This window comes from Ranitomeya imitator, chromosome 2, assembly GCF_032444005.1.
Source record: "Ranitomeya imitator isolate aRanImi1 chromosome 2, aRanImi1.pri, whole genome shotgun sequence".
In the NCBI taxonomy this organism is placed as follows: Eukaryota; Metazoa; Chordata; class Amphibia; order Anura; family Dendrobatidae; genus Ranitomeya; species Ranitomeya imitator.
The window spans coordinates 338,819,673-338,835,312 of record NC_091283.1 but is presented as its reverse complement, the minus strand read 5'-3'; the positions used below and the strand labels follow the sequence as shown (position 1 = coordinate 338,835,312).

The window sequence follows — 15,640 nt, the reverse complement described above, 5'->3', positions numbered from 1 at the left end:
ATAACCATGGTACCGCTGAAAAGTCACCTTGTCCCGCAAAAAACAAGCCGCCATACAGCGCCATCAACGAAAAAATAAAAAAGTTATAGTCCTCAGAATAAAGCGATGCAAAGTTAATTTTTTTTCTATAAAATAGTTTTTATCGTATAAAAGCGCCAAAACATAAAAAAAATAATATAATTGAGGTATCGCTGTAATCGTACTGACCCGAAGAATAAAACTGCTTTATCCATTTTACCAAACGCGGAACGGTATAAACGCCTCCCCCAAAAGAAATTCATGAATAGCTGGTTTTTGTTCATTCTACCTCACAAAAATCGGAATAAAAAGCGATCAAAAAATGTCATGTGCCCGAAAATGGTACCACTAAAAACGTCAACTCGTCCCGCAAAAAACAAGACCTAACATGACGCTGTGGACCAAAATATGGAAAAATTATAGCTCTCAAAATGTGGAGATTCAAAAACTAATTTGTGCAATAAAAAGCGTCTTTTAGTGTGTGACAGCTGCCAATCATAAAAATCCGCTAAAAAACCCGCTATAAAAGTAAATCAAACCCCCCTTCATCACCCCCTTAGTTAGGGAAAAATTTTAAAAAATGTATTTATTTCCATTTTCCCGTTAGGGTTGGGGCTAAAGTTAGGGTTTGGATTACATTTACGTTCGGGTTAGGGGTGTGGTTTGGGTTATGGTTGGGATTAGGGTTAGGGGTGTGTTTGTATTAAGGTTTCAGTTACAATTGGGAGGTTTCCACTGTTTAGGCACATCAGGGGCTCTCCAAACGTGACATGGCGTCCGATCTCAATTCCAGCCAATTCTGCGTTGAAAAAGTAAAACAGTGCTCCTTCCCTCCCGAGCTCTCCTGTGCCCCCATACAGTGGTTTACCCCAACATATGGGGTATCAGCGTACTCAGGACAAATTGTACAACAACTTTTGGGGTCCAATTTCTCCTGTTACCCTTGGTAAAATAAAACAAATTGGAGCTGAAGTAACTTTTTTGTGAAAAAAAGTTAAATGTTCATTTTTTTTTTAAACATTCCAAAAATTCCAGTGAAACACCTGAAGGGTTAATAAACTTCTTGAATGTGGTTTTGAGCACCTTGAGGGGTGCAGTTTTTAGAACGGTGTCACACTTGGGTATTTTCTATCATATAGACCCCTCAAAATGACTTCAAATGTGATGTGGTCCCTAAAAAGAAATGGTGTTGTAAAAATTAGAAATTGCTGGTCGAATTTTAACCCTTATAACTCCCTAACAAAAAAAAATTTTGGTTCCAAAATTGTGCTGATGTAAAGTAGACATGTGGGAAATGTTACTTATTAAGTATTTTGTGTGACATATCTCTGTAATTTAACCCCTTACCGGCATCGGACGTACTATACCGTCCGATGCCGGCTCCCCTGCTTTGATGCAGGGCTCCGCGGTGAGCCCGCACCAAAGCCGGGACATGTCAGCTGTTTTGAACAGCTGACATGTGCCCGTAATAGGCGCGGGCAGAATCGCGATCTGCCCGCACCTATTAACTAGTTAAATGCCGCTGTCAAACGCAGACAGCGGCATTTAACTACCGCTTCCGGCCGGGCGGCCGGAAATTACGTCATCGCCGACCCCCGTCACATGATCGGGGGTCGGCGATGCTTGTGAATGGTAACCATAGAGGTCCTTGAGACCTCTATGGTTACTGATTGCCCGTCGCTGTGAGCGCCACCCTGTGGTCGGCGCTCACAGCACACGTGCAATTCTGCTACATAGCAGCGATCAGCAGATCGCTGCTATGTAGCAGAGCCGATCGTGCTATGCCTGCATCTAGCCTCTCATGGAGGCTATTGAAGCATGGCAAAAGTTAAAAAAAAAAGTTTAAAAAAATGTGAAAAAAATAAAAAAAACATAAAAGTTTAAATCACCCCCCTTTCGCCCCAATCAAAATAAATCAATAAAAAAAATATCAAATCTACGCATATTTGGTATCGCCGCGCTCAGAATCGCCCGATCTATCAATTAAAAAAAAGTATTAACCTGATCGCTAAACAGCGTAGCGGGGAAAAAAATTCGAAACGCCAGAATTACGTTTTTTTGGTCGCCGCGACATTGCATTAAAATGCAATAACGGGCGATCAAAAGAACGTATCTGCACCGAAATGCTATCATTAAAAACGTCATCTCGGCACGCAAAAAATAAGCCCTCAACCGACCCCAGATGATGAAAAATGGAGACGCTACGAGTATCGGAAAATGGCGCAATTTTTTTTTTTTTTTTTTTTAGCAAAGTTTGGAATTTTTTTTCACCACTTAGATAAAAAATAACCTAGTCATGTTTGGTGTCTATGAACTCGTAATGACCTGGAGAATCATAATGGCAGGTCATTTTTAGCATTTAGTGAACCTAGCAAAAAAGCCAAACAAAAAACCAATGTGGGATTGCACTTTTTTTGCAATTTCACCGCACTTGGAATTTTTTTCCCGTTTTCTAGTACACGACATGCTAAAACCAATGATGTCGTTCAAAAGTACAACTCGTCCCGCAAAAAATAAGCCCTCACATGGCCAAATTGACAGAAAAATAAAAAAGTTATGGCTCTGGGAAGGAGGGGAGCGAAAAACGAACACGGAAAAACGAAAAATCCCCCGGTCATGAAGGGGTTAAGGGCATAAAAATTCAAAGTTCGAAATTTTCTAAATTTTCGTCAAATTTCTGTTTTTTATGCAAATAAACGCAGGTAATATCAAAGAAATTTTACTACTATCATGAAGTACAATATGTCACAAGAAAACAATGTCAGAATCACTGGGATCCGTTGAAGCGTTCCAGAGTTATAACCTCATAAAGGGACAGTGGTCAGAATTGTAAAAATTGGCCCGGTCATTAACGTGCAAACCACCCTTGGGGGTAAAGGGGTTAAGGGCTAAAGCCTGGGTCAAAGATATCTGAGAGCATTTACCTTTTTGTTATTTTTACAATGTAAAAAATACCATATTGTATATATTTTTTTGACTAAAATACAAAGGAAATGTGATATCTTTACCTTTAGGCCTCTTAGAGATCATTTCATCTTCAACTTGCTTAACTGTTCACACTAACAGTAATTTTGACCAGAGGTGCCCAAACTTTTACATGCCACTGTAAATGCTTCATCCAGTTGCTGTTCAATATTTAATAGGGTCTTGCAATTAAACTCAATTAAAAGTGCTATGAATTTCTTTGAGCTGTTATTGGAAATATTTCCCAGTTAGGCTACGTTCACACTAGCGTTATGCTAGTGTGCGTCGGGTTAGCGTCGGGCGACGCAGCGGCGACGCACGCGTCATGCGCCCCTATATTTAACATGGGGGACGCATGCGTTTTTGTTTGTTGCGTTGTGCGACGCATGCGTCTTTTTTGCCGCAAGCGTCGGACCAAGAAAACGCAACAAGTTGCATTTTTCTTGCGTCCGATTTTCGGCAAAAAACGACGCATGCGTCGCAAAACGCAGCGTTTTTGCGTGCGTTTTGCCACGTTTTTGAGTGCGTTGTGTGTTGCGTCGCCGACGCAGCGGCGCACAACGCTAGTGTGAACGTTACCTTATTGATGATCTCCTGGTCCTCAATAAGAGAAGAAGGTCTCACACGTATCCGCCATCCTCTCAGGATTAATTGTTTAGGAAGATCATTTCCAGGAAAGCTTTGTTCCACCAGGTTTTGGTTCGTTTAAAAAGCGTTAAAATCCTTCATACTCTGAGCCCCAGACCTGCCAGTTGTTGGTGCTTCGTTATTGAAAATAAGATTTCTGTGACCGAGCCTCGGCTTTGTAGTCCATGGTCTTTAGCAAAACGCCTTGTGCGGAGCAAAGTATAATATTAGGAAGGAAAAAGACACAGGACGATAATACACAGATGGGAATAATAGAGAGGAAATATTGGAGAACAAAGTGTGATATTCAGATAGATCCAATCACACATGTGGAGATTCCCCATTACTGGCGCATTAAGAGTATGTGCACACGTTGTGGATTTCCTGCCGATCCGCAGCGTTTTTTACCATGCAGAAACGCTGCAGATCCGCAAGTGATTTACAGTACAATGTAAATCGGTGAGAAAAAATAGCGCTGTGCTAATGGTGCGGAAAATTCCGTACGGAAATGCTGCGGATTAAAAGAAGTAGCATGTCACTTCTTTTTTGCCGAGCTGCAGCATTTTTGTACCCATTCCATTATAGAAATCCGCAGGGGTAAACAACGCAAAAAATCCGCAGCAAATCCGCACAAAAAAGCGTCAAATCCGCACCTGCGTTTTCTGCCAAGAGATGCAGAATCTGCACAAAAAATTCCTAAGCCTAATCCGCAACGTGTGCACATAGCCTAATAGTAGAAATATATTGCACCGGGGATATCGCAGCCAATTCCCTGGAAACACAGAATTAGAAATGATTCTTTCTCCGCAGTTTCTATAGGACTTAATACATTCCTGATTCCAGAGAGTAATAGAAATACGGCAGAAAACAGAGGAAGAAAGTTCAGAGAAGAAGCTTCATAGAAAGACATTGAAGTTACAGACGCCATTTAACCCTTTGGGAGAAAGCGATTCCAGCGCTTTACCGTGTAAATCCCACCAGAACTGTAGCAGGTAAAGACCCCAATATCCACAGGTGTCCCTTCTAATTGGGGGGAAACTATCACCTCTAATAATCCTCGGACAGTTCTGACAAACACGGGAAAGTGCCCCTTTATGGAGGTGACAGAAAGTCTGTTTAGTCACTTTAGCTTCATAGTATCAGCTCTAATCCAATGGTGAGAGAGCGATTTACCCTGAAGAGTCACAGATTGTGGGGCTGTTATAAAATGTTATATTTAGGGGGTTTTGTGTTGTCTCCTTATAAGAATCACAATGGTTTTGTTCTTTTTTCATTGATAAATACATACGACCCAACTATGAAAGATGGGAACCAAGGAAATATGTATTGCTGTCATAGTATGGTGCCTTTTTCTTGGCCCCCACACTCTGTAATATTGCCCCAGAACCACCATCCCCCCTTCACACAGTATAAAGTTCCCCCAGTACCACTATTCTCCATAGACATTATGATTGTACAAAATGCCACACACAAAATGCTAAAACTCAAACCAGTAGATAATAAATCCTCACTTATCCCCATTTTTGATGTAGTACAGTGCCCCTTTCTTGGTTCCCACACACAGTATAATGTTCCCACAGTCCACCATCCTCCCACACACAGTGTAAAATTCCCATAGTACTGCCATCCCTAATTTTATTTTGGAGCATTTGAACACCTGCTTTTTTTTTTTGGGGGGGGGGGGGGGGGGATTCATGTAACGTATGGAAGCCTAAGGGAGAATGGTTAAAAATGATGCAGTCAATGACTAATGTTTTGATGTAGTTAGTGACAAACTCTGGCTAAATATGTTTCTAGAGCCGTAGTTGAAGATGAAGATGTCGTCTTCCTCATGAAGTACCATATATACTCAAGTATAAGCCGACCCGAGTATCAGCCGACCCCCTAATTTTGCCACAAAAAACTGGGAAAACTTATTGACTAGAGTATAAGCCTAGGGTGGAAAATGCAGCAGCTACCGGTAAATGTCAAAAATAAAAATAGATACCAATAAAAGTAAAATTAATTGAGACATCAGTAGGTTAAGAATTTTTGAATATCCATATTGAATCAGGAGCCCCATATAATGCTCCATACAGTTGATGATGGGCCCATAAGATGCTCCATACAAAATATGCCCCATATGATGCTCCATAAAGTTTATGATGGCCCCATAAGATGCTCTATATTAAAATATGCCCCATATAATCCTGCATAAAGGTTAATAATGGCCCCATAAGATGCTCCATAGAGACATTTGCCCAATATAATGCTGCACAAATGTTGATTGTGGCCACATAAGATGCTCCATAGAGATATTTACCCCATATAGTGCTGCACAAACGTTATTGCCCCATAAGATGCTCCATAAAGATATTTGGCCCATACAGTGCTGCACAAACGTTGATTATGGCCCCATAAGATGCTCCATACAGACACTTGCCCCATATAGTGCTGCACAAACGTTGATTATGGCCCCATAAGATGCTCAATACAGACACTTGCCCCATATAGTGCTGCACAAACGTTGATTATGGCCCCATAAGATGCTCAATACAGACACTTGCCCCATATAGTGCTGCACAAACGTTGATTATGGCCCCATAAGATGCTCAATACAGACACTTGCCCCATATAGTGCTGCCCAAACGTTGATTATGGCCCCATAAGATGCTCCATAAAGGTATTTGCCCCATATGAAGCTGCAGACACGTTAATTATGGCCCCATAAGATGCTCCATAAAGATAGTTGCCCCATATAGCACTGCACAAACATTGATTATGGCCCCATAAGATGCTCCATACAGACACTTGCCTCATTTGCTGTTGCTGCGATAAAGAAAAATAAAAAAATCACATACTCACCTCTCGTCGTTCAGGCCCCCGATACTTTCAATATTCACCTGCTCCTCGGTCCGACCGCCGCTCCGTCTTCAGCATCTTCTGCACTGATGTTCAGGCAGAGGGCGCGCACTAACCACGTCACCGCAGAAGACGCTGAAGACGGAGCGGCGGCTGGAACCAGGAGAGGTGAATACCGTGCAGCGCTCCCCATTATACTCACCTGCTCCTGGCGCAGTGCAGTCCCTGGTTCCCCCAGCGCCGCAGCTTCTTCCTGTATTGAACGGTCACTGTTACCGCTCATTACAGTAATGAATATGCGGCTCCACCCCTATGGGAGGTGGAGCCACATATTCATTGCTGTAATGAGCGGTACCATGTGACCGCTCAGTACAGGAAGAAGCTGCGCCGCCGGGGGAACCAGGGACTTGCAGGGACTGCGCCAGGAGCAGGTGAGTATAATTAGTCAGCCACCGCTCCCCCTCCCCTGCCGACCCCTGGGTATGACTCGAGTATAAGCCGAGAGGCGGACTTTCAGCCCCCAAAAATGGGTTGAAAGTCTCAGCTTATACCCAAGTATATACAGTATTTATTTCTCATGTCACATGTAATTAATATCTCCTGCAGTATTGCTAATGCCAATTCCAGTGTCGGTAAATGAGACGAGAATTAGCATTATGGAAGATGAGTCTATGAGGAACGTATTCAGCTGCCGACTCCGAGGAAGAAACTGCTTGTTGTCTGTGGCATAAAATATAGTAGATGTCAGGGAAGAAAACAGAATGCAAAATAATAAAAATACCATTGCTTCTTGGGTCCCCGCCAATCTCTGTATTTCCTGGTCAGTCCCAACACACTTGTGATTCGTACAGCCAATCAGTTGCCGAAGCAGTGAGTAACATAACCAGTGATTAGGGGAATGGAGGAGATGTCTTAGTCAGCAATTCAACTTATGTTTCCCCTTATTGTCTTCAGAAATTGTATTATTACACGGAATTCTTTATGATGTTACATCGGCTCATCTTCTTCTCATTCAAGTCTCTACGATATCAGATCCTCTCAGTGACATCTAACTACCCATCAAGGATAGATATGGACAGAGACAAGATGGTGGAGAGGATATTACACCTCACCCTTGAGATCCTCTTCCGGCTTACTGGAGAGGTGAGAGATTCTGATGACGTCACATTACATCATTCTTATCTATAGGAATAACAGATGGACAGAACTGGAGAGGTCAGGACTCTGGAAATGTCTGTAGTGAGATTTATTAATGTGTCTCTCCATAACCAGGATTACATAGTAGTGAAGAAGACCCCTAGTGAGCGCTGTCAGGACCCTGTGTCAGAGGGATGTGGAAGACTCCTGAGCCCAATGACGGGGCCTCCACCTCACCCCCTGATACATGAGGACATCAATGACCAGAAGATCCTAGAACTCACCTACAAGATGATTGAGCTGCTGACTGGAGAGGTGACACTGCTGGGAATGCTGGGACATTATACAGTAACGCTATGAAGGGATTGGGTGATGATGGTATTATTGTATGTGTCAGGTTCCTATAAGGTGTCAGGATGTCGCCGTCTATTTCTCCATGGAGGAGTGGGAGTATTTAGAAGGACAGAAAGATCTGTACAAGGACATCATGATGGAGTTTCCCCAGCCCCTCACATCACAAGGTAATAGACAGGATTAAATACACATGGCCTATAATCATCTGTATGTAAAGAATGAATTCAGTCCCTGTATGTGTTTCCTCCAGATCTATCCAGTAAGAAGACAACACCAGAGAGATGTCCCCATCCTCTTCTTCCACAGGACTGTAAACAAGAAGATCCCAATGTTCCTCAGGACCATCAGGTAGATGGAGAGATGGTGTCATGAGATTTCCCCTATGATGTGTAGACGGCTGTGAAGATCTTTTAGTCAGTCTTGTTTTATCCACCAGTATTATACAGCTCTGGCAAAAATTGAAAGACCACAGCAAAATGTTCAGTTTGTCCGATTTTTCTCTTTATAGGTATATTTTTGAGTAAAATGTAAATTGTTCTTTTACTCTATAAACTTCTGACAACATGTCTCCGAATTTCCAAGCAATAAATTTAGTATTTTTTTTCTGACAAAGAAAAATGGTCAAAAGAAAAAGAAAAACAGTGCTTTAAGACCTCGAATAATGCAAAGAAAACCAGTTCATAATCGTTTAGAAACAACAATACTAATGTTTTAACTCAGGAAGAGTTCAAAAATCAATATGTTGTGGAATAACCATGATTTTTAGTCACAGCTTTAATGCGTCTTGGCATGCTTTCCACCAGTCTTTCACACTGCATCTGGCGCAAAAATGTAAGCAGTTCTTCTTTGTTTAATGGTTTGTGACTATCCATCATCCTCTCGATTATATTCCAGTGTCATGATCCAGGTCGGGGTTCTTGCTTTTCCTTCCCCGGCCTGGTTATGGTAGGGTTAACCTTTCCTGCCTCTCTTTGGTTCATTGGTGGCTATTTATTGGTGCCACTCCTGGTAGCATTTGTCAGTGATAGTTCCAGTCCCTGGCTTGAGCAACTGACCCGTATACCCTAGTGATCCTTCTACCTCTGATTACTCGTATTTGGGCCTGACCTGTTCCGTCTCTGACTTAGTGTGTGTTTGGTGGTTTCCTACAGTGTATGACTCGGCTTGCATTTTGACCCCTGCCTCCTGCTTTCCGTCTCTGTTACTATGTTTCCCGTCTGGTTTTGACTCTCTGTCTCATTCCCCCACTACGTCCTTTGTCTCACATTTTGGATCCTGCACTCCAGTCTGGTTCTGATTTCTGGCTTGTCTCTGACCTGGTGCATTGCTGTGTCCTCTGGTACTTTGTCTTCCTGTTTGTTGCTGACCGGCCTGTCTGACTATTCTGCCGCCTCCTGATGATGCTCCTTGCTTTGCACTGTGGTACAACACAGTGAGTGCTACCTTTTTCCCCTTACCTGTGCCCCCCTGGTGGAGGTTGCGTATAGCTGCCTTGCAGTGGCATTACACAGAGGTTTTCTATGGGGTTCAGGTCTGGAGATTGGGCTGCCCATGACAGGCATTTGATGTGCTGGTCTCTTAATTTTTGCCAGAGCTGTATGTTATATACTTGTTTAATGAGAACTGTGGAGATGGCAGGATTAGAGCTGATCATAGATGTGACTTCTCCTTCTGTGACTTTTACAATATTTGTTTCAGAGTGAAGATCTGACCCATATTAATACTACAGAGACATATGTGAGGGGTGATGAGCGGTGTAAAGTGGAGATTCCTACATATGACTACCCAGGTAAGTAGTAACCAATAAATGCAGAGAAGTCACAGATTCTTCTCAGTCACCGGCTGTGGCTGCTTTATTGGTGATGTAGACCGGCCATATCACAGTCGTGAGATCACTATTTTGCCTTTAGACCAAAGCATTTCTAGATCCCTGATATCTTATTGGATGAATCTACCTTTTCTCCCTTCTGTGCTGCTGAATGTGCTCATATGGTCCCTACAAGATCAGGTCCAGTCTTTCTGGCCAAACTTCACTTTTATGATTGACAACATTAAATGTGCAGTCAGGGCCAAGTGTGAGTTTCTGCACAATAGCAGCAGAGCTTCCCTTTATCCTGACTTTTTCATTTCTTTTAAAACCAACTAACTTCAAACAGGATTGCGGTAAACTATGTAATAAACATTACACCTATGCCACAATATATATTTAAGGCCGGTTTCACACTTCAGTGGCTCCGGTACGTGAGGTGACAGTTTCCTCACGTACCGGAGACACTGACTCACGTAGACACATTGAAATCAATGTGTCTCTGCACATGTCAGCGTGTTTTCACGGACCGTGTGTCCGTGTGCAAAACACGGAGACATGTCAGTGTTCATGTCAGTGTTCATGGGAGCGCACGGATTACATGGACCCATTAAAGTCAATGGGTCCGTGTAAAACACGTACCGCACACGGACGCTGTCCGTGTGCAGTCCGTGTGCCGTGCAGGAGACAGCGCTAGAGATAAGCGCTGTCCCCTGCATCTGGTGCTGAAGCCGCCATTCATATCCTCTCTCCAGCAGCGTTCGCTGTAGAGAAGATATGAATAATCCTTTTTTTTTCTTCTCGTGTTTAAAATAAAGATCCCTGTCCCCTGAATGGCGGCTTCAGCACCAGATGCAGGGGACAGCGCTTGTCTCCTGCACGCTCCGTGTGGTACCCAGTCGGCACAGGGGCGGCACACGTGTGCCGCTCGTGTGCCACACTGATGTGCCACATAAATGCACGGGCACACGGACACGGATAATTCCGGTACCGATTTTTCCGGTACCGGAATTATCTGGACGTGTGAGACTGGCCTAAACTGCAGGAGATATGTTGGCATGGCTCCAGCCCTGGTTTCTTGGATTCACTCCATATCATAATTTCTATTATGTTTTCAATCCTAAGGAATTCAGATTACTGCACAATCTCTCCTGAAATGGGGATGCTAATACTTTTTCTACTCTTCTGTTCAGGAATCATAGTAGCTCTAATGGTCCACCGTACATGAGTGCAAGTCCAGTTTAGTGTTGGCGTTTTACCCTCATACATATGTTGTTGTTGGGAATGTATCATATTTTTTATTTTATGTCTACTGGTCTACAATTTTTCAGTTTGTATGATTTGTTGTGGGATCATCTTGCATCACTTTAAAAAAAAAAGTCTCCATTGCCTCTTCCAAATGCCTGAGATCTAAACTTAAGACACCTCATCTCTGCATGAATCTGCATTATAAAAAGTTCTCTTTAAATGTCTAATATTTATTCTTGAAGCACATCTGGCGTAAATATTGGCCTTTATCATAATTTAAAGTTTGTGGCTCTTGGCAATCTATTTACTCCAGAGAGGTTTCACCACTATTTATTCGTCACACGTACAATATGTCATGAAAAAGCAGTCTCAGAATCAGCGGGATATATTGAAGCTTTCCAGAGTTATAACCACATAAATTGACAGTGGTCAGAATTGTAAAAATTTGCATGGTCATTAAGTACCAAATTGGCTCGGTCACTAAGGGGTAACTCTATTGAAGTAGAGACTATTTTGACTCCATAGGTGCTTTCCGGAAATTAGTACACAGTTGGATGTTGGAGAGTGAAAAATACACATTTGCCATTTTATTACCCAACACATAGTGCTCTGATTATGCTCCAGGAGACACACACACCGTAAATTAAGTTTGTTCTTCTCACTATAGTAATGTCAAATACATGGATGATACATGTGGTTTGGGCACTTTGCAAGGCTCAGAAGTGAGGGGGAGATTTGACTTTGGGAGAGCAGATATTGCTGGATTGGTTTATGGACGCTGTGTTGCTTTTCAAGAGCCTTTGAACCACTAATAAGGTGGAAACCTCTGTTTTTCCATTGACAAAAGATGGACCTGAGTGGGGACTGTTTTTTTGTGAGATAAGTACAAGTTTTTATTGGTATTATTTTCACCTACATAACATTGGTGACTTATTTCTGATTTAGGAGGCAGAATGAACAAACAGTTGAACACCACTCTACTGGTTCATCCTATGAGATTTTCTAGTAGACTGTGAACAGTCATTGTCTTGGTGAATAATTCAATATTTTTACATAACTTGCCATTTTTACAGACAATTTAAATAGAAATGTTACCAAAATAAAACTCAAGGATATTTTATTCAAAAATAATATTTTTTTTATCTTAGCAGATGACTGTACCAGGAGATCAGAGGGACAGCTGACATCTTCAATTTTAAAATTAGATTATCTTAATATCCAGCAGGATAGAATTGAAGTGAATGCCATTACTCCAGATATACCATCATCCCTTCACAACAAAGACCTATCATTTGAGCTTTTTAAACAGGTCCTGTCTTCTGATTTATTACCAACTACTGAGGAAAGTCAAAGTCACAAAATAAGCCTTAAAAAACTAACTGCTCCTAAAGCAAAGAAGCCATTTTCACTTTCAGAATATGGAAATAGTTTTCCCCTCAAAAAGTCTTTTCTTAAACATCAAAAAATTCCCACAGAAGAGAATAGATTTTCTTGTTCCAAGTGTGGGAAATGTTTTAACCAGAAATCATCTTTTCTTAGTCATCAGAGCAGTCACACAGGGGAAAAACCATTTTTATGTTCAGAATGTGGGAAATGTTTTGCGAAAAAATCATATCTTCTTAGTCACCAGAGAATTCACACCGGGGAGAAGCCTTTTTCATGTTCAGAATGTGGGAAATGTTTTAAAAAGAAAGAGCATCTTTATGGCCACGAGAGAACTCACACAGGGGAGAAGCCTTTCTCATGTTCAGAATGTGGGATATGTTTTGTGCATAAATCAACTCTTCTTAGACACCAAAGAATTCACACAGGGGAGAAGCCTTTTTCCTGTTCAGAATGTGGGAAATGTTTTATTCAGAAAACAGATTTGGTTAAGCACCAGAGAACCCATACAGGGGAGAAGCCATTCTCATGTTCAGAATGTGGGATATGTTTTGTGCATACATCAAATCTTCTTAGACACCAGAGAATTCACACAGGGGAAAATAATTTTTCCAGTTCAAAATGTGGGAAATATTTTAACCAGAAATCAGATTTTGTTATACATCAGAGAACCCACACAGGGGAGAAGCCTTTTTCATGTTCAGAATGTGGGAAATGTTTTAACCATAAATCAGATTTTGTTATACATCAGAGATCCCACACAGGGGAGAAGCCTTTTTCATGTTCAGAATGTGGGAAATGTTTCGTGAAAAAATCATATCTTCGTAGTCACCAGAGAACCCACACAGGGGAGAAGCCTTTTTCTTGTTCAGAATGTGGGAAATGTTTTAACCAGAAATCGCATCTTAATAGCCATCAGAAAACCCATATAGGGGAAAAGCCTTTTTCATGTTCTGAATGTGGGAAATGTTTTGTGAAGAAATCATCTCTTCTTAGTCACCACAGAACTCACACAGGGGAGAAGCCTTTTTCATGCTCTGAATGTGGGAAATGTTTTGTGAAGAAATCATCTCTTCTTAGTCACCAAAGAATTCACACAGGGGAGAAGCCTTTTTCATGTTCTTAATGTGGGAAATGTTTTACATAGAAATCAGCTCAGCATCAGAAAACTCATGCAGGGGAAAAGCCTTTTTCATGTTCAAAATGTTGGAAATGTTTTAATCGAAAATTGCATTTTCTTAAAGGGATTGTCCATTACTTACTAGGGCAACCACTTGTCATTCCTTATGTTTCGCCTAGTTAAAATAAAAACACTCATACTCTCCTTCCATGCCGATGCTGTTCCAGAGGTGTCTGCACTCAAGTCCTCGGAGTTCATGTCAGGTTGTTACATAACATGAGCCCTGCGCCCAGTTAGCGCTGGCTCCACTGTTCCCACTTTCGTATGTATTTAACATGATCAGAAAGCCAGGGCTGCGGCTGCTGTCTGATTTCCTTGTATTGTTAGATTTGCCCGATGGGGGGACAGTGACGCCAGAGCTGATTGGGCACAGGGCTCACATGACGTAACAACTAATGATGAGTGAGCGTGCTTGGATAAGGCGTTATCCAAGCATGCTCGTGTGCTAAACAAGTGTTTGGGCATGCAGGAAAAATAGGTTCAACAGCCACAACTCATGTATTGTGGCTTTTGAACTGCTGCGAAACAAACAGCCGCAGTGACTCAAACCTTTTTTTCAAAGACGCTGAAAACACTCGGTTAGCCTATGAGCATGACCAGATAACTTCTTATTGAAGCATGCTCTCTAATCGCTAGTAACAAGCTCACATGAGCCACAAGAACACAATTGCTGAAACTGCTGGATTGGCACTGGTATGGGAGGTTCGTATGTGTTTTTTATTTTAATAGTACCAAACATGAAGAATGAGAAGGGTTTGGCCAAGTATTGGCCAACCCCTTTAAATATAAAAAATCCCACACAGAGAGAAGTCATCACATTTAGATTGTGGAAAATGAATTACTGGAAATCATATTTTGTTGACCATCAAAAATAATTCAGCTGGAGAGAAACTATATAACAGACAGACGTATAAATAAGAGGGAAATTACTTGAACTTACTGTATTTTTTGGACTATAAGACATACTTTTAGCAAGGAAAAAAAACCTTGCTAATAAGCGAGTGCATCTTATAGATTGGAGGCAACTTCCTGTGACAGAGGAGAATGCTGAGACAGTGTCCTTCCTGATCACTGCTCTCTCTCCTCCAGCCCCATGCTTTTCTAACTGATTGGTGCAAAACAGGAGGGGATGGTACCGAGACAAAGGCTGTAGGTTCTGAGTGAGCAGCTGAAGAACCTTTCACCCAACTAGCTCAAGAACCTTTCAGATCATGTACTCAATCTTATGACCTGGAAGGAACTGCAAAATGGGATAATGTACCGTATATACAGTATGTGTATACAAATGTGCATATGTAGTTGAGCTGTGTTTATGTAGATATGCTTATGTAAGCAGAGCTGTGTGTATATACATCTGCGTCTGTAGCAGAGCTGAGTGTGCGCGCACTTTGCATGCTGCAGTGTTGTGAGTATATATGTGCACTGCACAATGTTCATTAATGTTCGTGCTGTGAAACTATATGTAAATAAAACACATGGTGCAGAGAAACACTAACAGTAGATTTATTATTTCGCTATTATACAGTAGTTCATTAAAATTAGTAATATTCACACTGTGGAGACACAAAGGTCAGTGGGTGCTCCCATCCACTGGCCTGGCTGTCTTTAGAAAGACCACACGGACGTGTGCTCATCCCACTGAACGCTCATGCTCCTTCTGTGGGTAGAACACTACTTGAACATCACAGGGTGAGAGTACCACTCTGCAGTAAGATTTTATTGTGTCACCCATAACATCATACATTACATTTCCAGCAAGGATACAAGATAGTGAAAGTGACAGAGTCTAATCTTTACGCTGGCTCATCAGGAATTAGAATCTCTGTGACTTCAGGGCATCCAGGGCCAACTATCGCAACCAGCAGCACTCCACTTTTAACAGGCACCCACAGAGAGGAGGTAACGGTAAGCTTAGAAAGCTGACTAAGCACAGAGAGGTATGTGGCCAGGTAATCGAATTGTCCCAGCCTGGGTTATCAAACATATTAGTGGGCTCAGTGTTGGGCAGTGGAGCAGTTCGGTAATACACCAGCTGGATCCATTTTCCCGAGGCTGAAGTCCAGTGGAATCACACCGGTGAC

General features: G+C 42.0%; 1 pseudogene; it reads left to right on the top strand.

Annotated features, from left to right (window-relative positions):
- LOC138663666 (zinc finger protein 271-like) overlaps positions 1-15,054 on the top strand; it is a 127,535-nt pseudogene extending 112,481 nt beyond the window's left edge.
- The last annotated feature ends 586 nt before the right edge of the window (positions 15,055-15,640 follow it).